We start from the raw sequence: 27,012 nt of genomic DNA, 5'->3' as shown, positions 1-27,012 counted from the left end.
TATATTTTGAAAGAGTTTGAGAAGGATAGGTGTTAGCTCTTCTCTAAATGTCTGCTAGAATTTGCCTGTGAAGCCATCTGGCCCTGGGCTTTTGTTTGTTGAAAGATTTTTAATCACAGTTTCAATATCAGTGCTTGTGATTGGTCTGTTCACATTTTCTATTTCTTCCAGGTTCAGTCTTGGAAGGTTGTACTTTTCTAAGAACTTGTCCATTTCATCCAGGTTGTCCATTTTATTAGTATATAATTGCTTGTAGTAATCTCTCTTTATCCTTTGTATTTCTGCGGTGTCAATTGTTACTTCTCCTTTTTCATTTCTAATTCTGTTGATTTGAATCTTCCCTTTTTTGCCTGGTGACTCTGGCTAATGGTTTATCAGTTTTGTTTATCCTCTTAAAGAACCAGCTGTTAGTTTTACTGATCTTTGCTATTGTTTCCTTTGTGTCTTTTTCATTTATTTCTGAGCTGATCTTTATGATTTCTTTCCTTCTGCTAACTTTGGGGGTTTTTTGTTCTTCTTTCTCTAATTGCTTTACGTGTAAGGCTAAGTTGTTTATTTGAGATTTTTCTTGTTTCTTGAGGTAGGATTATATTGCTATAAACTTCCCTCTTAGAACTCCTTTGGCTGCATCCCATAGGTTTTGGGTCGTCAGGTTTTCATTGTCATTTGTTTCTAGGTATTCTTTGATTTCCTCTTTGATTTCTTCAGTGATCTGTTGGTTGTTTAGTAGAGTATTGCTTAGCCTCCATGTGTCTATATTTTCTACAGTTTGTTTCCTGTAATTGATACTAGTCTCATGAAATTGTGGTCGGAAAAGATGGGTGATGTGATTTCAATTTTCTTTAATTTACTGAGGCTTGATTTGTGACCCGAGATGTGATCTATCCTGGAGAATGTTCTGTGTGCACTTGAGAAGAAAGTGTATTCTATTGTTTTGGGATGTAATGTCCTATAAATATCAATTGGGGCCATCTGTTCTAATGTGTCATTTAAAGCTTGTGTTTCCTTATTTATTTTCTCTTTGGATGATCTGTCCATTGGTGTACGTGGGTTGTTAAAGTCCCCTACTATTATTGTGTTACTGTCGATTTCTCTTTTTATGGCTGTTAGCATTTTGCCTTATGTATTGAGGTGTGCCTATGTTGGCTGCATAGATATTTACAATTGTTATATCTTCTTCTTAGATTGGTCCCTTGATCATTATGTAGTGTTCTTCCTTGTCTCTTGTAATAGTCTTTTTTTTTTTTTTTTTATTGTAAAGAGTGCCTATTTTTTTTTTTTTAATTTATTTTTGCTGTGTTGGGTCTTCGTTTCTGTGCGAGGGCTATCTCTAGTTGTGGCAAGCGGGGGCCACTCTTCATCGCGATGTGTGGGCCTCTCACCATCGCGGCCTCTCTCGTTGCCGAGCACAGGCTCCAGACGCGCAGGCTCAGTAGCGGCATGTGGGATCCTCCCAGACCAGAGCCCGAACCCGTGTCCCCTGCATCAGCAGGCAGACTCTCAACCACTGCGCCACCAGGGAAGCACCTAGTCTTTATTTTAAAGTCTATTTTGTCTGATATGAGTACTGCTACTCCAGGTTTCTTCTGACTTCTATTTGCATGGAATATCTTTTTCCATCCCCTCACTTTCAGTCTGTATGTGTCTCTAGGTCTGAAGTGGGTCTCTTGTAGACAGCATATATACGGGTCTTGTTTTTGTATCCATTCAGCCATTCTATGTCTTCTGGTTGGAGCATTTAATCCATTTACATTTAAGGTAATCATTGATATGTATGTTCCTATTACCATTCTCTTAATTGTTTTGGGTTTGTTACTGTAGGTCTTTTCCTTCTCTTGTGTTTCCTGACTAGAGAAGTTCCTTTAGCATTTGTTGTAGAGCTGGTTTGGTGGTGCTGAATTCTCCTAGCTTTTGCTTGTCTGTAAAGGTTTTAGTTTCTCCATCAAATCTGAATGAGATCCTTGCTGGGTAGAGTAATCTTGGTTGTAGGTTTTTCTCCTTCATCACTTTAAATATGTCCTGCCACTCCCTTCTGGCTTGCAGAGTTTCTGCTGAAAGATCAGCTGTTAACCTTATGGGGATTCCCTTGTATGTTATTTGTTTTTTTCCCCTGGCTGCTTTTAATATTTTTTCTTTGTATTTAATTTGATAGTTTGATTAATATGTGTCTTGGTGTGTTTCTCCTTGGATTTATCCTGTATGGGACTCTCTGTGCTTCCTGGACTTGATTAACTATTTCCTTTCCCATATTAGGGAAGTTTTCAACTATAATCTTTTCAAATATTTTCTCAGTCCCTTTGTTTTTCTCTTCTTCTTCTCAACTCCTACAATTCGAATGTTGGTGCATTTAATGTTGTCCCAGAGGTCTCTGAGACTGTCCTCAATTCTTTTCATTCTTTTTTCTTTATTCTGCTCTGCAGTAGTTATTGCCACTATTTTATCTTCCAGGTCACTTATCCATTCTTCTGTCTCAGTTATTCTGCTATTGATCCCTTCTAGAGAATTTTAAATTTCATTTACTGTGTTGTTCATCACTGTTTATTTGCTTTTTAATTCTTCGAGGTTCTTGTTAAATGTTTCTTATATTTTCTCTATTCTATTTCCAGGATTTTGCATCATCTTTACTATCATTATTCTGAATTCTTTTTCAGGTAGACTGTCTATTTTTCTTCATTTGTTAGATCTGGTGGGTTTTTATCTTGCTCCTTCACCTGCTGTGTGTTTTTCTGTCTTCTCATTTTGCTTATCTTACTGTGTTTGGGGTCTCCTTTTTGCAGGCTGCAGGTTTGTAGTTCCCATTGTTTTTGGTGTCTGTCCCCAGTGGCTAAGGTTGGTTCAGTGGGTTGTGTAGGCTCCCTGGTGGAGGGGACTAGTGCCTGTGTTCTGGTGGATGAGGCTGGATCTTGTCTTTCTGGTGGGCAGGTCCACGTCTGGTGGTGTGTTTTGGGGTGTCTGTGGCCTTATTATGATTATAGGCAACCTCTCCACTAATGGATGGGGTTTTGTTCCTGTCTTGCTAGTTGTTTGGTGTCCAGCACTGTACCTTGCTGGTCGTTGAGTGAAGCTGGGTCTTGGTGTTGAGATGGAGATCTCTGGGAGGTTTTCACCATTTGATATACATGGTGCTGGGAGGTCTCTTGTGGACCAGTGTCCTGCACTTGGCTCTCCCACCTCAGAGGTACAGCCCTGATGCCTGGCTGGAGCATGAAGAGCCTTTCATCCACATGGCTCAGAATAAAAGGGAGAAAAAAAACAAAGAAAGAAAGAAAGAAAGAAAGATAGAAATAAATAAATAAAGAAAGAAGATAAAATAAATTAAATTAAAATAAAATAAAGTTATTAAAATAAAAAATAATTATTAAGGAAAAAAAAATTTTAAGTAATAAACAGAAAACAACAAGCAAATGGACAGACAGAACCCTAGGCCAAATGGTTAAAGCAAAGCTATACAGACTAAATCACACACAGAAGCATACACATACATACTCACACAAAAGGAAAAAGGGGAAAAAATTATATATATATATATATATCTTTGCTCCCAAAGTCCACCTCCTCAATTTGGGATGATTCGTTGTCTATTCAGTTATTCCACAGATGCAGGGTACATGTAGTTGATTGTGGAGATTTAATCCACTGCTCCTGAGGCTGGAGAGATTTCCCTTTCTCTTCTTTGTTCGCACAGCTCCCGGGGTTCAGGTTGGGATTTGGCCCGCCTCTGCGTGTAGGTCGCCTGAAGGCGTTTGTTCCCTGCTCAGACAGGAGGGGGTTAAAGGAGCAGCTTATTCGGGGCCTCTGGCTCACTCAGGCCGGGGGGAGGGAGGGGTACGGAGCGCAGGGCAAGCCTTCGACGGCAAAGGCCAGTGTGACTTTGCACCAGCCAGAGGCACGCCGTGCGTTCTCCCGGGGAAGTTGTCCCTGGATCACGGGACCCTGGCAGTGGCGGGCTGCACAGGCTCTGGGAGGGGAGGTGTGGAGAGTGACCTGTGCTCACACACAGGCTTCTTGGTGGCGGCAGCAGCAGCCTTAGCGTCCCATGCCCGTCTCTGGGGTCCGCACTGACAACCGTGGCTCACGCCCGTCTCAGGAGCTCCTTTAAGCGGCACTGTTAATCTCCTCTCCTCATGCACCAGGAAACAAAGAGGCAAGAAAATGTCTCTTGCCTCCTTCAGCAGCTCCAGACTTTTCCCCGGACTCCCTCCCGGCTAGCCGTGGTGCACTAGCCCCTTCAGGCTGTGTTCACACAGCCAAACCCAGTCCTCTCCCTGGGATCTGACCTCCGAAGCCCGAGCCTCAGCTCCCAGCCCTGCCCGTCCCAGCGGGTGAGCAGACAAGCCTCTCGGGCTGGTTAGTGCTGGTCGGCACCGATCCTCTCTGCGGGAATCTCTCCTCTTTGCCCTCCGCACCCCCGTTGCTGTGCTCTCCTCCGCTGCTCGAAGCTCCCCTGCTCCGCCACCCGCAGTCTCCGCCCGCGAAGGGGCTTCTAGTGTGTGGAAACCTTTCCTCCTTCACGGCTCCCTCCCACTGGTGCAGGTCCCGTTCCTATCCTTTTGTCTCTGTTTATTCTTTTTTCTTTTGCCCTACCCAGGTACGTGGGGAGTTTCTTGCCTTTTGGGGGGTCTGAGGTCTTCTGCCAGCGTTCAGTAGGTGTTCTATAGGAGCAGTTCCACGTGCAGATGTATTTCTGATGTATTTGTGGAGAGGAAAATGATCTCCGTTACTCTTCCGCCATCTTGAAGCTCCTTCCCTCTATTTGTATAGCACATGAAGCTTTTGCATTACTATTTTTCACAGTAAACTTTGTGGAACTATTTAATTTTTAAAACTATGACTATGGGGCTTCCCTGGTGGTGCAGTGGTTGAGAGTCCACCTGCCGATGCAGGGGACACGGGTTCGTGCCCCAGTCCGGGAAGATCCCACATGTCGCGGAGCGGCCGGGCCCGTGAGCCATGGCCGCTGAGCCTGCGCGTCCCGAGCCTGTGCTCTGCAACGGGAGAGGCCACAACAGTGAGAGGCCCGCGTACCGCAAAAAAAAAAAAATAATAACATCAAAACAACTATGACTATATAAGCTCATAAAGATAAAATTACATTAAAATTTCTTTGTAAACTGTAAAGCAACAGATAAAGACTATCATTATTATTACTCATAATATTAACAGTAAACTTTCTTCAGTTGGTTTGAGACAATAATTATGCTGATTAAATGAAACCATATACATTAATGTCTAGAACACTACTTGGCACATAATACAAGATCAATAAATAAAGATTTCTTTCTTCTATACCTCTAAATCAAAACATCTAAAAACTTGCCTCATATCAAAATGTATTAAAAGCCTTTATTAAAGCAGCAGTAATTTCCTGCCTGTAAAATATAGTTGTGTTAACAAATACAAAATTTTAAAAAGAAAAGAGAAAAAATTGAGATATTTTATTTTTTTTTGATCTACCAACAAATATTCCTTGAGAGAATTATCATAATATAAATTAAGTTATTTTTAAAAGCAATAATTTAATACTGAAAAATTATAGTTCTGTAGATACAAAATGGAAATCAAATAACTTACAATTGACTTAAATTGTTGCATGTTTTCCCAAACCAATATGATGGTTACAAAATCAAAAGGAAAAACATCAAATCAAAAGGAAAAACATGCCAGTTAATCGTAGCATAAGTTTTTTCCTAATATGGTATAAACAATTTTAAAGTTCTTACTGTATGACATCTTAGGGTGTGTATTTTCTCAACTCTCAGAGGAAGATTAGTAACATATCATGTGCCTATTTTTTTTTTTTTAACCAAGTTGCTACCCAGACTTTCTTTAGAGCCGTGAAAAGTCCAGGCTGCTTACATTGCAATTAAGCGATGATGTGATCTGACCTGGATTTGTATATGAAGTAATCACAAGCCATCTTACAGGTAGAGTTTTGTGTTTCAGGAATGAATTCTCATGGAAAAGAAGACCTTTCTAGAAATTCTGTTTTAAATGGTTTCGGGGAATTTCATAGACATCCTCAAACAATATGGTATTACTTGTTCCCCAATTTGGTATCAACTATCAATACCACTTATCAAGGCTAGGCACCTGTAACATATATACAAGAGAGTCTTAGATGGTTCCTAATGTCAGCCCACTCTCATCTGCAATCTACAATTCATCATTTCACATTTTCACACTTTCCGAATGTCAATATTACACAGCCTCTTAAAATACAGATAGTGAAAACTGCAAATAATGATGGCAGATTAGGCCTTGATTCAGTTTTTAGACTCATCATCTATTTCTTTCTAGATCATTTGAATCTAGCTAATATAATGTGGAAACACTGTTACCTCGATTGCTTAAGAAGGCTTTCCCAGCCTCCCCAATCCTCCCAGTTATATTCTTTTCTTCCACGTGTGTATTAAGGTTGAATGTTACACATATTTATGTGATTCTTTTGTTTCATTATTCTCACCCACTAGACTATAAGTTCCCTAAAGAGAAGCACCTCATCTTTTTTTTTGGTTCAGAATTGTAACCCAGTGTTTGGCAATGTGCCTGGCACATGGTAGATTTCCCACAAATGTTTATTGAATGAATCAATAAGGTACATTGTAATTGGAAAAGTCACTTCACCCCAACAGAAATCACTGTTATGGAAACAAACAAACAAACAAACAGATTCTACCACTAAAATTCTCCCACGATGACTTTGGACTTTGTTGCCAAGAGGCATGTTTGCCCCCGAGCATAGTGGGGTCAACTTGTGACTGGTACACTTTGGTGGAATAATTGCATAGGGGCTGATGAATAGGACTAAGAAGGTTGCTCCAGGACCATTGCCAAGCACCCTATACCCTGAAGACAGCTTCCACACCTGGACTGTGATATATGCACCTCCAGGGCTTACTAGGCATTGGCTCAAAGACAACACATAACCCCACTTCCTTCCAGCCCATCTGAGCAGAAGGCTGGGGAGGAGGGAGAGGGGCCGTGGGTTCAGGGGTGGCACCCTGGTGAGAGGACACCCTTTCTGTGACTGGGGAGATGCTGCTCACCCTCCCTCCCAAACAAGGCAGTTGGAGTGCTAACAAAATAGTTCAGAAAGATCGAGGGTGCCTGCAAAGAAGGGAGGGTACTGTTGATGTGCCCTGCGCCCAGCTGAATGAGGAAAGGGAAGTGGGGGTGAGTTTGCAGGAGAAGAGATGGAAGGGCAGAGGTGCAGCCTGCATGCCTATCATCTGGTGTTGCAAGGATTCATGGGTTTACAACAGGTGAAGTGAACAATGCTGAAGGGGGCTGAGCTGGAGCCATCTTGCTGGTACCCTGCCCCCTGCCCCACCCACCACCCCAACACCAGAGGGCAGCTTGTTGGTGAGGGGGCTGTAGCAGCCAGTTAATATCAGGAGAGGGGTGCGGGGGTACAGGCAGGGATGATAAACCGGAGCCAGGCCTCACACCTCACACATCTTTTGGGAATCCTGTAGCCAGAGGTCTCCTGGAGCGCTACCAATAATTCACACTGAGGACACAAGGAGTCAGCGCTAGTTTGAGAAAAAAGTTAGTAAAAATCCAGGCTCCCAATATCATATTCAGTTCAGATCTTGTAAATCCTGAGAAGTAAGGCTGTACAAACAGAAAAGCAATTGTGGAATAAGCTTCTTGTAAATACGACCTGCCCGGGACACTCCGACCTACTTTTTAGCAGCTCTGTTGAGGAATTTACTGGAAGGCAAACTGAATTCACCACGCTGACCAGCCACAGTTCTGTCCTCACCCATTCTGGTGCAGCAGCTGTACAGGTGTGCCTTGCTCTTGGCTATAGTAGTACTCATGAATAACTGCTGCTAAGTAAAATTTATTAAATCATATCGTAATTGCAGTATAACAAAGGAGTTTTTTCTTTACTAGAAACCTGTAATGAATTCATTGTTTAAAGTTTATCATAATCATACTAATTTATAACCAGAGCCTGGATTTTCTTATATTTTAGGATTAGTGTGATAACCAGCATGAGATTCCTGCTGCATTACTTTACAACTGATCACTGGACCTGTTTCTTGCAACTGTTTTAAATTTCTTAGTAATATTAGTGGAAAAGAGGTTGTTAACTTGAGGAAAAATTGCCTTCTATAAGTCAGGATTCTTAGCTTCAAGCAACAGGTACTTTAAGATCTGATTTAAGAAAAATAATTCATTAAATGAACATTAAGTAGTTCTTAGAATCTCTGAGAGGTTGTGGAAGCAAGGTTTGGAGTCTACAAAGCCAGAAAACAAACCCTGTAGATCATGTAAGAAATGGGCGTCCTGAAGGTATACTCTCCCTTCTGGGCAGACATTGCAACTTCCACTGCTGATTTTATCAGGACGCAGAGCTAGACGCAGTTTCCAGCACTGCTGCTGTTGCTCACATTAGTGTCCTGACCAACTGTGGCCACTGCTGTCGCCACATCTGTCACTGGAATGGACCCGATGTGGACACTGCCTCTAGCTGTCCTTAGCTGTGGATTCAAAGTCTGGGGGAAGTAGATCTGGTTGGCAGAGCCTAGCTCACATAGTTGTGGTCTAGCAGCAAGAGAGGCTGGGAAAGTGGAACGCAGCACTTTTAGCTTCCATAGTGGGAGTGGCTCTACCCTGTAAGGGGCGGGGGACTCCCAACCCATAGAAGGAGAACCGGCAGAATATGTATGGTGCACGTGTTGGGCTTGAGATGTGTATTGGAAATTCAGGTGGAGTTATTGAATAGGCAGTTGTGTCCAGAGTTCAGGGGAGAGATAGGGGGTGAGAAATATGAGAGTCATCATGGTGTAGATGCTATTTAAAGTCATGGGATGGGGCAAGATGACCTAAGGAGTGTGTCTGGCTAGAGAAGACAGTGGAAATGGGGTTCAGTTCTTGGGGATGAGAGAAAGAACCTGCAAAGGAGCCTATCATCCTAGACTCACATCTCAAGAGCCCTGGAAGCCACTTCAATGTTTCACGAGGAGGAAATGATCAACCATCAAATGTTGGTGAAAAGAGAACTTACAACAGGGTTACTCCCTAGACTAGGGTCTCAGAAGAACAGAGCCACTCAGTGAGCAGCAGAAGCTAGTGCATCAGTGCCCTGCCTCATCCCTACCCCTGCAGATGCTGACAGCCCACACGGCCACATCTGCAGGGTGTTGGGAAACACTCCTATTGATTGGAGCAATTTTCCGCAACCTGGGGAATGATGCTGCTTTGTGTGACATTTCCCCCTTTATCTGGCAACACAATTCGATTGGCCAATGACACAAAACATTCAATTAAGAGTGTGCTTTTCGGGGGCTTCCCTGGTGGCGCAGTGGTTGGGAGTCTGCCTGCCGATGCAGGGGACGCGGGTTCGTGCCCCGGTCCGGGAGGATCCCACATGCCGCGGAGTGGCTGGGCCAGTGAGCCATGGCCACTGGGCCTGCATGTCAGGAGCCTGTGCTCCACAACAGGAGAGGCTACAACAGTAAGAGGCCTGTGTACTGCAGAAAAAAAAAAAAAAAAAAGAGTGTGCTTTTCTAGCTAGGAGGACCGTACCGAGGGGATGATCTTTGAAGAGCATGGCAGGAGTCTGAGGAAAAATGACACTATTTAAATGGATTTTTTTCTTGTTTAGTTAGAAAAGGTAATGAAGTTTTTTGTTTTGTTTTATTTTATACACCACAACCACTGATAAATTTGTCTAAGGGGACACATTTATAATAAGAAGAGAATGAGTGAAGATAGAAATAACTCACCCAATTAATATTAATAATTTAGAATTGATATAATTAACAAACCATCAAAATCTGTATTTTTAGCTTTCTTGTCACTAACAAGATGGCCCCCTAACTGGGTAAACATTTAGCTGATCAGGAGGGTTTCTCAAAGTCTTGGTGTTGGTTAATACTTCCAACATTATATATATCAAGAGAGTAGCCAAGATGTCTCGAGCTCACCTCCTCCCCCGGGCACAACCAAATCACAACTACTTACACAAAAATAGCAACTATTGATGGGAAAGACCTGAAGACTAGCAGAAAAGATCTACAACAAAAGACATAAAGAAGGAACCACAACAAGATGGGTAGGAGTGGCAGATACACAGTATAGTCAAGACCCACAGCCCCAGGATAATCATGATTGCAGAGGTTCTCCCCAAGGAGTGAGGGGTCCCAGTCCCACATCGAGTTCCCCAGCCTGGGGTCCTTCACTGGGAAGACAAGCCCCAAGAATGTCTGGCTTTGAAGGTCAGTGGGACATGCACACAGGAGAGCCAGAGGGCTGTGCATTCAGAATCTCACACACTCCAGGATCCGGGGCAGAAGCAGTAATCTGAAAGGAGCCTGCGTCAGACCCACCTGCTGATCATGGAGAGCCTCCCAGAGAGGCAGGAGGCAACTGCAGCTCACCCGGGGACACAGACCCTGGCGGCAGCCATTTTGGGAGCCCTGGTCAGAGGTCCTGGGCCCCATGTGGATTCAGCAGGAATCCAGGCCATGACTGATGAACACTGTCTGCCAGGGCCGCCAGGAGCATGTTATTAACCTTATCAGTGGCTTCATTTACCTCGGAGTATAACGAATGGGATGAATTAGATTATTTACATAGTATCTTTCAACTCTAATGTCTTATTAGGTAAAGAAAAATTATAGTGGACATTTTCAGGAATGTTTTAAAATATAGGTTTATTATTACTTAGATATGGCAAGGCCATTAGATCAGGAGGTGACTGCCAGTGAAGAGATAGTTTGTTATACTCACAGATCCCAAGAGGAAGGGGCACGCCCCACCACAGAGGCCACATGGTAAAGTATCAGGGTCCATTAGGAGGCAGAGGGAGTAGGGGGAAACCATGGGTAGCTGTCTCTGGGGTGATTGGGGCAGGTGGACAGTAGCCCTGAGTGTGGATGGGCAAGTTGATTATCATCTCTAGGAACAGGCCAGCCCAGGGGGGCAGCTCCTCCAGTGTCGGCACTGATTTCAAAGCAATACATGGTTGATGCAAGGAATTTTTCGGGAAATTAATTCTCTTTTGCGTTGCATTTGGGTAAATACAGTGTCTCTTACTGCTATGAATCTCCTTTTGATTTTAGGGAGAAAATGTGAGCAACAAGCAATAAACTGTTCTTTTCCAAATGGAAGTGTGCTCAGGCATCTGAAAGAGATCTCCCCTGAGACTCCCACATTGTTGTGGCTGTAATAACAGCATTTGGGGGCTGGTTGTCTACTGTTAACAACAAGTTATTGAATATTTTTAGGATATTATTCACACTTCATTGTTGAGACTGCCAAATCTGAGCAATCAGTTTACAGCTGCCCATCCGGTGATTAGACAACACTATGATCTTCCCTAAAGGGAAAGACAGATAATATCATAGATTATTGCATCTTATTGCTAGCTTTTTGTGACTTTAAAAAAAAAGGTTCTTTTGCAAAGAAAATCGATCCTTGTTTAACATGGCATCTCCCTCCTTGTTTTCTTTGTTTTTTTTTTTTTTTTTTTTCGGTACGCGGGCCTCTCACTGTTGTGGCCTCTCCCGTTGCGGAGCACAGGCTCCAGACGCACAGGCTCCAGCGCAGGCTCAGCGGCCATGGCTCACGGGCCTATCCGCTCCACAGCATGTGGGATCTTCCTGGACCGGGGCACGAACCCGTGTCCCCGGCATCGGCAGGCAGACTCTCAGCCACTATGCCGCCAGGGAAGCCCCCATCCTTGTTTTTTGAACAACCACATGGAACAATACCTTGTTCTAGTTCTGATTTGTCTTTAAAGCCTCTCAAGACTCATATTCATGGTAGAGAGCATCTGATGGACCTAGTTTGGCTCACCTTGTCCCATCACTGTGATCAGGAGATGAAGAGGAAGTTAGTTCCTCTACATACATCAAAGTTTCATGTCACATACAGATCAATACAATTAAAATGAAAATGGAAATATTAATATCAGAAAGAGAGCAGTAAATGTAAGAAACTAATACGGTTACTGGGAAGGAGCTTTAAGTTAAGCACTGGGATTTCTAGGATCCAACATAAGAAAGGATGTATGGTAGATAATTAGCTTCAACTTTGTAGTAGCAAGGAAAGAATTGACACTGAATAATTGTCCCTTAGGGCATCCTATCACCTGGGCTGCTTCCTGGTACCTGAAAGTGAGGAAAGCTTAAGCAGAAGCTCCTGTGGGTCCTCATGTCCACCTCAGGCCACATCCTAAAGCCTGACCTCTACATCCTTTTAAATATTTTTAAAACTTACTTTATATTCCACACACTTTTGACATGGTAACATTGAGTAAATACTTTGTTGAATTAAATAATTAAATGTGACAACATCTGCTAAAACCTAAGCATAATTGTCGATGAATTATTCTTCCATATTTTGAATATTAATTTTTGTTCTCTTTTTAACCATACATATGAATAAGGTCACCAGGAACGAATCATGAATAAGCAGAGCAGGTGTTTAGTTATTTTATTATGTAACTTTACAGACACTGTGAAAGCTTTCCTGTTCCACCTCTTTTCAAAAGAATAAAAAATTACTCCCACAGTTCTGGGATGATGTAGAAAATTAAACTGTTAGACATCCAGTTCTTTGGTTTAATGCTACCTCCAGGCTGGCTACACAATCAGCAGGGCCGAGTGCAAAATAAGACTGGAGCCCCTTGTTCAAAAAGCAGGGGAAAAGTGCCACTAAAGGAACTAAAATATAATGCTTTTTCCTTTAAAAATGCTTTTATTACTAAAGATGAGCAGGGAAATAGTGATACCTGAGTAACAACATAACTTACAAACTGAAAAATAATGTTTTTGATGTCATAATTTTTTAATACAATAAATAAAAACACTTGATAGAATAATATCTTGAATGATTATAAGACTTCTGGCTTGGTTCTCTGCAAATTAATTTATTAGGTCATCAAAATTTACACTTTTAGGGCTTCTCTGGTGGCGCAGTGGTTGAGAGTCCGCCTGCCGATGCAGGGGACATGGGTTCGTGCCCTGGTCCGGGAAGATCCCACATGCCGCGGAGCGGCTGGGCCCGTGAGCCATGGCCACTGAGCCTGCACGTCCGGAGCCTGTGCTCCGCAAAGGGAGAGGCCACAACAGTGAGAGGCCCGCGTACGGCAAAAAAAAAAAAAAAAAAAAAAAGTACACTTTTAGCAACTTCATTTTCAACTGGTATAACTGAAAGTAATGTCAGTCACACTCGGCAAACGCAAGATCACACATGATTTTGTTATAATTAAAATTTTTGAGATCTGCTGATGCAACAGTTACTGGAGCTCTTAAGAGTATTTTATAAGCTGTGACAATGTTGGGATACATTTCTGATGAATTATTTTGAAATACAAATTTCAACACATATAGATCTCATCCTTCTCATGGAAAAATTTTTCTAGAAAGAAACATGTATTTGTATTCATACAAATACATTTTGTGTAAGCCTGAGTGGGAATTTAGTTTTCAATGAGAATTTATACAATGGCATTAAAAAAAATTTTTTTATTGAAGTATAGTTGTTTTAAAATGTTGTGTTAGGGACTTCCCTGGTGGTGCAGTGGTTAAGAATCTGCCTGCCAGTGTAGGGGACACAGGTTCAATCCCTGGTCCGGGAAGATCCCCCATGCTGTGGAGCAATTAAGCCCGTGTGCCACAAGTACTGAGCCTGCACTCTAGAGCCTGTGAGCCACAACTACTGAGCCTGCGTGCCACAACTACTGAAGCCCATGCTCCTAGAGCCCATGCTCTGCAACAAGAGAAACCACTGCAATGAGAAGCCCGCACACCGCAACAAAGAGTAGCCCCTGCTCACCTCAAATAGAGAAAGCCCGTGTGCAGCAACGCAGACCCAATGCAGCCAAAAATAATAAATAAAATAAAATTTATTAAAAAAAATAATAAAAAAATAAAAGGTGCTAGTTTCTGCTGCACAGCAAGTGATTCAGTTATACATATATATTCTTTTTCATATTCTCTTCTATTATGGTTTAACACAGGACATTGAATATAGTTCCCTGTGCTATACAGTAGGACCTTGTTGTTTATCCATTCTATATATAATAGTTTGCATCTACTAACCCCAAACTCCCAGTCCTTCCCTGTCCCACACCCCTCCCCCTTGGCAACCACCAGTCTGTTCTCTATGTCTGAGTCTATTTCTGTTTTGTAGATAAATTCATTTGTGTCATATTTTAGATTCCATACATCACACCTCGTTTACAAAGCACGAGTTCAAAAATAAATTATTAATAATTTCAAGACAGTGTGAGTCCTTCTGAGAGGGTAGGCCAGGTCCCACAGCCATGAGGCCCAGCCGGCCGACCTCCTGTTATGCTCTGTAGACTATTCTAGCTGTCCTCTCTGGAAGTGCGCCCGATAACTCATGGGGTTGACTTTGCCTGGGATGTGGTAACCAATTAACTAAGTAATCTCAAGAAGCTGCAATAAAGCTCCGTTTTCCACCCTCTTAGTCCTGCTCTCCCTGGTTTCAGTTTTGCAGGTTTTTTCCTAGATTTTCCTTCTCTAGCTCCGAGAGATTGGCCAGTCTAGGTTCCTGGTTTAGCACAAGTGCTGGGATCTCAGAGCTCCGAGGGATCAAACAATTACTCAGCAAGAACATAACGATCAGGTCCCGTGCCCTTGCATGTGTATGGAGGGGGTGGGGGTGGGGGAAAGAGGAGGCACCTGCAGTGCTTGATGATAAACGGTAGGACATGAATATTCCTGTTTACAGAATGAGATGGAACAGAGCACTCAATTTTTAATCCTTAATTACAACTTTCAAATTATTGAGAAAGACTAGGTGATTATTTAGAGTGTTAAGGTAACCTCAGAAAACATACAAATCTAGTTCTGGTTTTGTATCAAAGGAGTCCTATTATGTCAGTGGTTGCTCACTTACTGTATCACATCTATGGCTATTTATCCTTATATGATATCACTGAACTCTAAAATTGAAAAATTTCTCATAAATTTTTATTTTCTCCTTTTCTTTTATTCTAAGATTTCTTTCCAGTAACTCATTTAAATGTTAAACTGTGTTGCAGAAACCTGCGTTGTTTGTTCGTTCGGTAGGCCACTTATGCACGAAAAGGTATGACAAGTGTTAAAAAATGATCAAAGTAGACAATTTAGGTGATACAAACTTTAATACTCCATGAAGAGAACAGTCTCCATTCAAAGAACTGCAAAATGGGTGGGTGGGGGTGAAGGCTGGAAGCTTTTACGGGATAAAGAATAGAGAACAAGGAAGAGATGACTAGAAAATATCTGGTTGTCTGGGGTGGGAAGGTCCAGGTTGGCTTGGCCTTTGGGGATTGGCTGACCGGATGCACTGCGTTTCTGCTCACATGGTGCATTTGCAGGGATGCGGGAAAATTATTGAAGTTTGATTTGCTGACCTTGCCTTTGGCAGGAGTGGCTCTGTCTTGGGCCTAGAAATGTATTTCAACCCAAGTTTTCTTGGCCTGTATTTCAAAGGCATCAATTCTTTTTATTCCTGTATAACTTCTTCCCTCTTCAAGTGACAAACAGTAGGAAATTATTTGATTTTCTTTCTCCCAGAGGCCTATAGAAAGTGGCTGTGAAACTAGAGATAATGCCATTCTACCTTCGTTAGTGCCTGGGTGGCCTCGGATGTTCATGAGATACAGCTGAAGAGATGCTTCACCAGTGAAGAAAAAGGAACCGCACATTCCTCTTCTGACCCAGCTGCTACCAACAACTTACCCCCGCCAGTCTCTGCCCACCTATGTGATACTTGTTTTGGCAAAAGGGCAGGAGCAAGAGCTGAAGGCAGGGCAGTGTTACACCAGCTCAGAAACCAGAAGCACAATTAACCCTGATGCAGTGGTGCTCATTTACTCAGCCTGTTCCATAGATCATGCGTGTGCCCAGGAGGATGGGGAGTAGAGGGGAAGAGAGGCAGCCCCTGCCCAACCACCAGGCTGGAGCAGGGAGGGGTCGCTCACCACTGCAGGGAGTGCTAGGGTCACCGAACCAAACTCGGGTCTGCTCATCTGCATGCAGTAAAGCCAGTCCACTGAAACCAGGTTGTGGTGAAGAAAAGTGCAGTATTTATTGCAGGAGCCAAGCAAGGAGTCCAGGCATCTAGTGCTCAAATGCCTGAACTCCCTGAAGGCTTTCAGGGAAAGGTTTTTAAAGATGGGGTGAGGAGGGGGGTTGTGGGGTGTGTGATCAGCTCCTGGACATTCTTCTGACTGGTTGGTGGTGAGGTAATCGGGAGTCAACAACATCAACCTTCTGGTTCCAAATGGTCTGGGGTCTATGTGCTTGTGGTCAGCACTCAGTTAACTTCTCCCACCTGGTGGGGGTTTCAGTCTCTGCAAAACAGCTGAAAGGACATGGCTCAGAATATTCTCTACAACCCTTGAGGAGGAACTAAAGGTCCTTGGGTTTGTTTAATGGCTAAACTATTATTACTTTGTCTCGTTTGACTGTTTTCCTTTCTTTCTGCATTTTCTCACTTCTCTGACTAAAGTTCCTCTTTGGAATTCAGGGAAGGCCTAGGAGGCTAACATTTTTCTGCAGATAAGAGGCAGGCAGAGGACATGGTTGGGGGGAGGGGGGTCTGTTCTGGGAAGGCTCCTGCTCGGTGGTCCTGCTCGGTGACACTAGGGAGACGCATAACAAGGTAACATTCCTGCGGATTCCCTCACCTGCTAGTTTCTGCTTCTGCCCTTATTGTCTTCATGTGCTCCTTCCTCTCCAGCTGACATCTCTGGACACGATTTCTTGATCACCTGGGGCCAGGGTATCCAACATCTCTCCCACTGTGCTGGAAAAGTTAACCCTAGGCTTTCAGGCCAGCCTTCCTTCACTGCCATCACATCCAGGGTTGACTTTGGTTGAGGGTGGAAGATTATTCATCAATTCTTTGGCCTGAATACATTGTAATGAGTTTAGGATTTGTCAAATTTCAAGGCTCTGTTTCATACCACACATAGTGTTAGGAATTTGAAAAGTGCTTAATAATTACCCATCAATGAGTAAGCTTTGAAGGAAGATAAAAAGTGTTGTGAAATAAAGAGCAAAGTTATAATTGAGGCTTATTCAGGGCAAAATTATTTCTGGTATATTCTGAGCACCAGATAAATGTCAAGGAAACCAATGAGAAATAGCAAAACCTGCTGAAATAGCATAACTTCACATTTGTAGCTGCTGCAGATGAAACAGCAATGCTCTCTACATGATCTGTGTGAGAAAGTGTTTCATGGGGCTATCAAAATTATGTCTTAAAATGTAGTTTAGATGTGGAATCTAAAACATGACACAAATGAACTTATCTACCAAACAGAGACAGACTCACAGACATAGAGAACGGACTTGCGGTTGCTAAGGGGTGAGGGAGGGATAGAGTGGGAGATTGGGGTTAGCAGATGTTATTATATATAGAATAGATAAACAACAAGGTCCTACCTTATAGCACAGGGAACTATATTCAATACTCTGTGATGAACCATAATGGAAAACAATGTGAAAAAGAATGTCTACACATGTATAACTGGATCATTTTGCTGTACAGCAGGAATTAACACAACATAGTAAATCAACTATACTTCAATTAAAAAGGATATATAGTTTAGGATCCTAACATTTTTCAAGTAGTGATTTGAAGAATCTTGGGGTTTTCTTTTGACATAGCCTAGAAACCTCTGGCGAGTAATTTCTGTATGACTCAAAGGATATCCCCTAGCAGGGGAAGCCGCTATTTGAGCTTTTAAAAAATAAACTCTCACTTTGGCTGTATTTGTAGCCCTAGCTAGTGAGTGAGAATGAGATTATTTCTGAAATCCTTAGAGAATAGTGAGATTAAGGAAAAATTAAGACACCGGGTGCAATAACACTAGTCAGCATGTCATTCAATCTGTGCTCGGGAATTTTGAATTTAACCAAAAAAGAGTTGGATCTATTACAGGTGTCAATGGCTAGAATGAGACAAAGTGTGAAATTAAGGAATGTACATAAAATCTTGGAGTATATAGATCACATCGAGTGGCATATCCAAATCATATATCGTGTATGTCACAGGGCATAACCATATGTATCTGCACCTGGTTTTGAAGTGTGACTGCAGAGCTGGTCAGGAAAGCACAGCACCCAGGCACTTGGCAAATTAACACTGGGAACAGATGGTGGGAGCAGTCTGAACTTGAGGCAAGCTCTTTGGGTTACAGAGCGATTTTCAAATTCATTTTGCTATCCATGGAGAGAGGTAAATTACACCTATTAACTTACCTAATTGTCCTTAGCTAGCAATATTAGATTCAGCCTTGTAACCCTTTAACTTTCATTTCACAGCCATTTGAGAGGGAATACAATATTTCAAAAAGTGCCTTACAGTGGGGGTAGTGATACTCCTCAATACCCTTAAGTTATTACTTCAAAACACCAATATTCATTGGCTGGCACTGTGTCAATTTTCTCAGCATGTTATTTCTGGAGAACTGATGGCCACCTCTCCCCTCCCCCACTTTTTTGAAGCCATGTTCCCTTTGAACAATGGTCAGAGGACAATTATGAAACATGTGAATCTGAAAGGCTAGAATATGATGCCACAAATTAAAAAAAATTGTCCTCCAAAAACATTTTCTTCTTGAATGTGACATGCCTGTTTCAGTGAATGTTTCATAAGGAGAGAAATATTCTAGGAAAATCTAAACTAGCTTTTTATCCCCTCCTTTGCTTCTGCAAAGAGCATATTTTCCCCATGAATTTGCTGAGCAATTTTTCCCTATTATGAAAAATAGGCCAGCTGTGGAAGAAAGAAGTCTTTTTCTAATTGGATACTGGGAGTAAGACTAGTGCCAGTCTGCCTGGTCAGAGTGAGGTGAGCCTTCCTAAGACGGGACATAGGTTCTCTATTGAGGGATAAGGGATACCCAGGTTAAAGTGCTGGCTGAAGCCTCGGAGCCAAAAGGTTGTGCAGACAGGCGAGCTGGCACACTGACCTTGACAGCCTGGACCTGGGGAGGCTTTAAGTGGAGTCTTGGTCAGTGCCAAGGTGGAGTGTTCCTCTGTTATGGGCCTGAAGCTCCTAAAGCTCCTACATCCACCTGGACTAGATTTTGGCCTTCCTGGATTTAGGAAAACCAGTATCGAAAAGCCCATCTTTCTTGTTCCACGCAAGTCCCACTGAGGCAGGTGGTTCATCTGGTGGTTTGGGACATAAGCCCTAAGAGATGAAGGAAGGAACTGATATTTGTTGACTGACCACTCTGGTGCACTGGACACTGCGTCAGACTGTTGACCTTTCCTGACTCACTCATTTTTATTCCCTAAGTTTTTAATTATTTGATTCTACAAATATTGCTATTTTTTCAATATGTGAATACTGACTCAGACAGTCTGTATCATTTCTCCAGTATTTCAGATTAGAAATCTGAGAATTTGTTCATTCACTCAGCAAATATTTATTGGGTATTTACTAGTGTCAGGTATGATGTTGGGCATTGGGTATAAAGGAGTGAAATGAAAGAGATACAGCTACTGTCTTCATGATGTTAACCATCCAGGGGGACAGACTGACTGTAAGTAAATAAACGCCTACAGATATTTGTAATCATAAACAGTGATTTGTGGTAAATACTGTGAAAGAAAAAAATTCAGGGAACTATGAAAGACGATAAAGTGGATTGAGGAGACTCGGAAAGCCTCACATGAAAGTGACATTTGAACAGAGACCTGAGGACAGTCAGGAGAGAGTTAGCCACATGAAGAGAGAGGATAAGAGAATTCCAAGCAGATAATCAACAAGGACCCACTGTATAGCACAGGGAACTCTATTCAATATTCTGTAATAACCTATATGGGAAAAGAATTTGAAGAAGAATAGATACATGTATAACTGAATCACTTTGCTGTACACCTGAAACTAACACAACATTGTCAATGAACTATGCTCCAATATAAGATAAAAATTAAAAAAAGAAAATTCGGAGCAGAAGGAAGGGCTGAGGCTGGAAACAGCTCATGTGATCAAGATGCTGAAAGGCCACTAACATCAGTGTGCAGGTGGAGAGGGCTGCAAGATCAGGTAGCACTTGACTCTTTCTTACCCATCACGCCCAATTAGTGTCTTTGGATGTAAATTTTATTATTATTTAGACATAGTGAGGCCAACAGTTTGGGAGACCACTGCCATTGAAAAGGTAGGTTGTTACTCACAGTTACAAGAGGAGGGGCACATGAGGCCACCCAGGGCCACGTGGGGAAGCAACAGGGTGGTCGGAGGCAGAGGGAGCGAGGGGAGGATTGGACCGGAGCCTTCGTCGTGGCTCATGGAGAGGAAGGAGTGAGGCAGAGGGAGCAGGCTTAGGGCTGGCTCGTTTGGGTGATTTCAGTGGGCTCTGGGGCATCGGAGTCATCTCTAGTTGTCCGTACCTGGCCCTTGGGTGATTAGGGTGGGTGGGTAGCAGGTAGTTAGAGTGTGGGGTCTGGACAACTTGGTTTCCATAGGAAAGGTATGCTGACAGGCCAGCCTTCACCAGCTCTAGGGATTGGTTAGCCTTTGGAGGGCCAACCTCCCCAGGGTCAGAATGACCCTGGATGCCAAAGCAGCAGAAATACAGGCTATGCCCAGGCATGATTAATACAATTAGTTATTTTGATTTATCTCTTGTAATTTTCCTCTCAGCCACATCTTATTTTCTTCCCTATTCCCCAATTCAGGCCCTATTATGTGGATTCTAAATTTCTGTGTTGGGTTTGTAATTGATCTCTCTGTTTCCAACTTCTCTTTCCCTTTGATCCATCTTTCAGGTCATCTATAGATTAGATTTTTTTAAAAATCTTACTTTCATTAACAAGCCCAAGCATTCAAAGGAATTATTCAGGGGTGAGACAGTCTAACTCACTGTATTAGTCAAGATAAGTGAAACACTGCTACAAACAGCCCCCGAGTCTTGGTGGCCTAACACAATACAGGTTGTTTTCTGCTGGGTCACGTCCAGTGTAGGTTGGCAGGGGCTGCTCTTCTCCAGGCAGAGTCATTCTGTGGCTCAGGTCACTTCCTCTCGGTGGGTCAGTCACCCCTAGGTCTTTGACTCCTCTGCTGGACCAATCTCAAATTTCCAGAAGAGACAATCTGAATGCCTTGCTTGGATTAGAGGCTTTCTTTGGTCCAGTCAACTGAGGCTGTGGAGGGGGGTGGTTAAGTCCTTCACACATGGGTGTAGTGGTCATTTTTGTGGATTGGGACTATTTACACAGAAGGGGGAAGGATCTGGGCAGATACCATCAAACTAGGTGTTCCTCAGGCAGCCACTTTTACTTCATATAATAGATCTTCATATAGTTGAAGAAAATCATCTAAGCTTCTGCTTTCCCACCAGCTTCATTATTTTCTCATCTTCATTATTTTCATTATTTTTGTTATTTCATCTTCATTATTTTCTCATATTGTCTGCTTTCTAGAGCCTGCACAATCTAGGTTATTTAGACCAGCTCATCAACATCCTTCCCAAAATTCCAGTTAAATATTTCCTTCAAACTTCACCTCCTCTAAGAGGAGGTCCTTAATTAAATCCTTTCCTTACTAATTAGTCTGTGGTTCTCAATTCCTACATGACTCAATCCACCCAATCAAGCAACCAGTAACCTTGCTGGTACCGTTCCTTAGCATTAATCTTTAGCTTTTAAAATTCCATATGTTGCCTTACAAACTTCACAAAAATTATCCCAAAATGAGTCATAGAAATAAATGTAAAATGCAAAACTGTCAAACTCTTAGAAGAAAACATAGGGGAAAACCTACATGACCTTAGGTAAGGTGATGCTTTTTTAGATACGACAGCAAAGGCACAATCCATGAAGGAAAAAATTGTGAAATTGGACTTCATTAAAATAAAAAAAAGTCTGCTCTGTGAAAAAGGATGTCAAGACAATCAGAAGATAAGCCACAGACTGGGAGAAAATATTTGCAAAAGACACATCTGATAAAAGATTGTTATCCAAAATGTAAAAGGACTCAAAACTCAACAATAAGAAAACCACCCAATTAAAATATGGGCCAGTGACCTAAACAGACATCTCACCAAGGAAGATATACAGATGGCAAATAGGCATATGAAAACCTCCACATTGTATGTCACCACTGAAATGCAAATTAAAGCAACAATGAGATACCACTACATACCTATTAGAAGGGCCAAAATGCTGGCCACGACAACACCAAATGCTGGTGAGGATGCAAAGAAATAACTCTCATGTATTGGTGATGGGAATGCAAATTGGTGCAGCCACTTTGGAAGACAATTTGGCAGTTTCTTACAAAACTAAACCTACTCTTACCATACAATTCAGCTATTGCTTGGTATTTACACTTTATATTTGCCCAAAGGAGTTGAAAAGTTTTGTCCACACAAAAACCTGCACATAGTTGTTTATAGAAGCTTTATTTATAACTGGCTAACTTGGAGGCAACCAAGATATTCTTCAGTAGGTGAATGGATAAATAAACTGTGATACATCCAGACAGTGGAAATATTATTCAGCACTAAAAAGAAATGAGCTATCAAGCCATGAAAAAACATGGAGGAACTTTAAATGCACATTACTAAGTGAAAGAAGCAATTAGCAAATGTTGTAATATTGTATGATTCCAACTATAAGGAATTTTGGAAAGGGCAAAACTATGAAGAAGATTAAAAGATCAGCAGTTGCCAGGGTACAAGTGGGGAGGGAGTAATAGGCAGAGCATAGAGAATTTTTAGGACAGTGAAAATTCTCTGTATGATATTTTATTGATGGATATATGTCATTATACTTTTATCCAAATTTGTAGAATATACAACACCAAGAGTTAATTGTAAATGATGAACTGTGGGTAATTATGTTGTATCAATGTAGGTTCATTCTTAGTGAAAAAACATCCTTCTGGTGAGTTTTGTTGATAATGGGGGAGGCTATGCATGTGTGGGGGCAGAGAGTATATGGGAAATTTCCGTACCTCTCAATTTTGTTGTAACCCCAAAACTCCTCTAAAAAAATTGTTTTAAAAAATTCCATGTCTTCCCCACTGAGGATGAAGACATGTCTTCTTCTCACTTTGGATACATCACAGCATAGTGCTGACTATATTTCTTCCTGAATCTTATTCAAAAGACTTAATAGTATCTCCCTCCTTAGGAATATTTTTACATTTATAGAAAGCAGTAAATACTCAATTATCACTTTATTTTGCATTGTACATTTTTTAAAATTGGCCTGCAGGATGGTGTTGTTTATTTATAAGAAATGCAAACTCAAGTTACCATTTATTGAGTTTCCCCATCTACTGGGAATTCTGCACTTTTATATGCATTATCACTTAACCTTTAACACGATCGTTATTTCCAGGATCACACAGCTAATAACTGGCTTATCTCATTCTGGAACCTGAGTCTGTCTAAGTTTCCAAGCTCTCACCTTAAGCACGTTCCCACTGCGGCTCTGTACTTTCTCAGACCCCACACTCCTCACTATGGATGCCTAATCGTACCTTCCTGCCTTGTCCATTGGGGGTTGTATTGATTAGAAAGGAGATCTATTTTATTGAAGGAAAGAAATGTATTGGGTTAGTAGTTATTTGAAATAGATCAGTAAATTCAGGGGGCCATTGGAAGTTTCAGACAAGATAGAGGGTGAGGTTTCCCAGTGTTTACACTCCTGGGATGCAGAAGTGCAGAGAGCCAAGAGCAAAGCTGCAGTGCACCAGGACGGGGGAGGGTCCAAGTATAATGAACTCTGCAGGTGCTGCCTTGTGGTCTGGGTTCCAGGACCCCTCCTCAACTTCCTAAGAAAACAACATTCAAATGACATAAACAGCAGTGAAGGAACCTGTGTAATTAGGACTGAAGCAACCCGAAGTGTACTTAGTTCCGTTTGGGGAATGATCCTGGTGGTGGTTCAGGAGGGGTTTGTATCACAGCAAAGCGGGAGGCTGTGAGTACAAGACTTGGCATATAAATCACTCCATGAACTTGAGTGCTTCTTAGGTACCACAGGCTGTGAGGCTAAGCTGAGAAATCATTAGTCCGTGTGGCTGTACCTGTTCCATCTGACAAAGCAATGTCCCACCCTTCAGCACTGGGTGATCAGGAGCCTAACCCTCTGCTGGTTTTATGATTGCACCTGGGTTAATAGTTACTAATTATATATAGTTATTAGCAGTATAACCATGGTCACTATAAAGCATTGACATTATAGTTATTCATCCAGCTTGTCCCTAGTTTCCATCGTGGACGGCTGAGCTCATGCAAGGGCTGAGGATAGGAAGGAGTCAGGTCCACATTCAGGCTGTCTCTGGAAACCTGTTCCTCTGTAACTGTCTCTTCCCTCCCCTCACACTTTCTCCACGATGCTCCCTCCTCCATTTCTTGGCTTTCATTGGAATCTAAACTTCACAGGTGACTTGAGAGATGGCTGTGATGGTCAGTGGGTGGTGCTGACTCATCCTTCAGTCCTCCCCACGGCCACTTCAAGACAAGTGGCCATCACAAGGGCTTGTCCAAACACCAATTTCTGAGCCCTACCCTCAGTTTCTGATTCTGTCAATCTGGAGTGGAGACTAGAATGTGCGTTTTTAACAAGTTTCTAGGTGATGCTGATACTGAGGCTCAGGAACCACACTTTGAGAACCACTGTAAGACATCATTACACTTTCATCCTGGTGAAAATGCTCCTCTTCCTTTGCTACATTGAGCTATGCCACGCATTCTCCAACCTGTGGCTGTGGTTCATGGACATACACACACTCTCAGAAGATCTAATGGCATCAAGCTCACTGTTGTCCCTGCTACTTTAACTTCTGAATTTGTCCTGGGTGTTTTAACAACCATGGACCTTCTAGCATCCTAGCTTGTAGAATGTATTTACCACCTCAGTTCAATAGATTTTCACCTCAACTCTTGAACCTTATTTCCATTACCCACTTGGAGTGTCATAACAGAACCTAATCATCACTCTGAACTTCTCTCCCATGTGACAATATAAATGTCCCTTTTCTTCTCTGTAGTTCTCAACCGCATTCCTTCCAATTCTCACATCTCACTGAAGCTGCACCTACTCTTGAGCACAAGGAAAGCTTGATCACCTCGATCCCTTTATTTAATTCATCTTTCAGTGCCTTGGCTTCTAGCCCTTCTCTATATGGCCTAGAACCCATGGCTGGTCGTTAGAATTACTCTCCATTTATTTGCAATCTTATCTTTCCACTGCTCTTTCCAGTGACCAGTGCTGGGTCATGGCCACAGCCTGTCATGTCTATTTTTTCAATGTGCTGGGAGAGGTGATAAGATATAAACATAAATAACCACCATATGCCGTGTTGCATAAAAATGATAAGCATAATACAGAAATCCACAGACTTGTGAAGGTGGGAAAGACTATCTAATGAGGATGATTGGAAAAAGCTTCAAGACACAAGTATAAGAAAGACATTACTAGTCTCTAAAGCTCCTTAAGTATAAGCATGGTGTAATTTATATTCATTTCACCGATAGTACCTAACACTTTTAAAAAGAGAATTAATGGGCTTCCCTGGTGGTGCAGTGGTTGAGAGTCTGCCTGCCAATGCAGGGGACACGGGTTCGTGCCCCGGTCCGGGAAGATCCCACATGTCGCGGAGCGGCTAGGCCTGTGAGCCATGGCCACTGAGCCTGCGCGTCTGGAGCCTGTGCTCCACAACGGGAGAGGCCACAACAGTGAGAGGCCCGCGTACCGCAAAAAAAAAAAAAAAAAAAAATTAAAAAAGAATAAAAAGAGAATTAATGAATTGTGTCTCCTCTAATGTCATTCTTTATCTGTTATGCAGTGCAGTGCTCAAGTGAATAAATTTTAAAAAGCGATTTATCCTTGTCTTTGTGTGTGTAGATACTCACATACAGATATTTGTTCTATAAACATTGAACAAACTGGGGAGGAAGATAAATACTGTCTTGCTTTATCCATCAGCATATTGTTTTCATTTGTGATAAGGTGAATGCCCCCTTTTGTAACTTAAGCTTTTGTAGTAAAAATTAAAATATTATTCTGAAGAAGGAAATCAACTTGCTTTTGGCAAAAAGGGGTAGAAATAATAATCACCTTATGTTTCCTGAGGACCCACTATGTGTTTGTTAGGCATATGTTACCTCATTTATCCTCCACCATCACCCTGCAAGGCTGTAATATATATTATCTTCATTTTACAAATGGGGTTCAGATAAATGATTGTATTTCATTAATTCCAGGATGAAATTTTTAAAAAACGTTTTTGATCCTTGAAATTTGAATGAATTTTGTAACTGATGATGTTTTAGATTTGATAAAATAAGTTGCACTCATTAAGTATTACATACAATGTTCTCATTCATGGCTGAATTTGCTCTAAATCTTCTACTTTTTCCCCCATTAAATTGCAATATCTTGGGCTTCCCTGGTGGCACAGTGGTTGAGAGTCTGCCTGCCGATGCAGGGGACACGGGTTCGTGCCCCGGTCCGGGAAAATCCCACATGCCGTAGAGTGGCTGGGCCCGTGAGCCATGGCCGCTGAGCGTGCGCGTCCGGAGCCTGTGCTCCACAATGGGAGAGGCCACAACAGTGAGAGGCCCGCGTACCACAAAAAAAAAAAAAAAAAATTGCAATATCTTTTATAACAAAAGCAGACTTTGAGCTCCTTCTCCAAATTTTCTCTCTCCCTCTTACACACACACACACACACACACACACACACACACACACACACATGCATGCACACACACATTCTTCCTCTCTCTCTCTTTCACATGTCCTTATATCTCAGTCCAAACTAAAAATATCCTGCTCATAAGATGCTCTGCCTTATGTCAAGTCTTATGTTTATTTTGAGTTTAGCCACGGTGAGCCTCATCTAACTCATGTGTCAGCCTCCTTTCTCCTGCTAAATTACTGTTAATCTATTTTGTTCAATTCCATTTTACCCACAACCCTTTAGAATTAGTTGCTTTGACTTTGGGGAAGAAACTAATCTTTCTTATATATTTGGTTAATTGAACACATTAATCATGACTGA

This window comes from Hyperoodon ampullatus (assembly GCF_949752795.1).
Source record: "Hyperoodon ampullatus genome assembly, chromosome: 10".
Lineage (NCBI taxonomy): Eukaryota > Metazoa > Chordata > Mammalia > Artiodactyla > Ziphiidae > Hyperoodon > Hyperoodon ampullatus.
The sequence above is the reverse complement of the archived record's forward strand: the minus strand, read 5'-3'. Positions refer to the sequence as shown.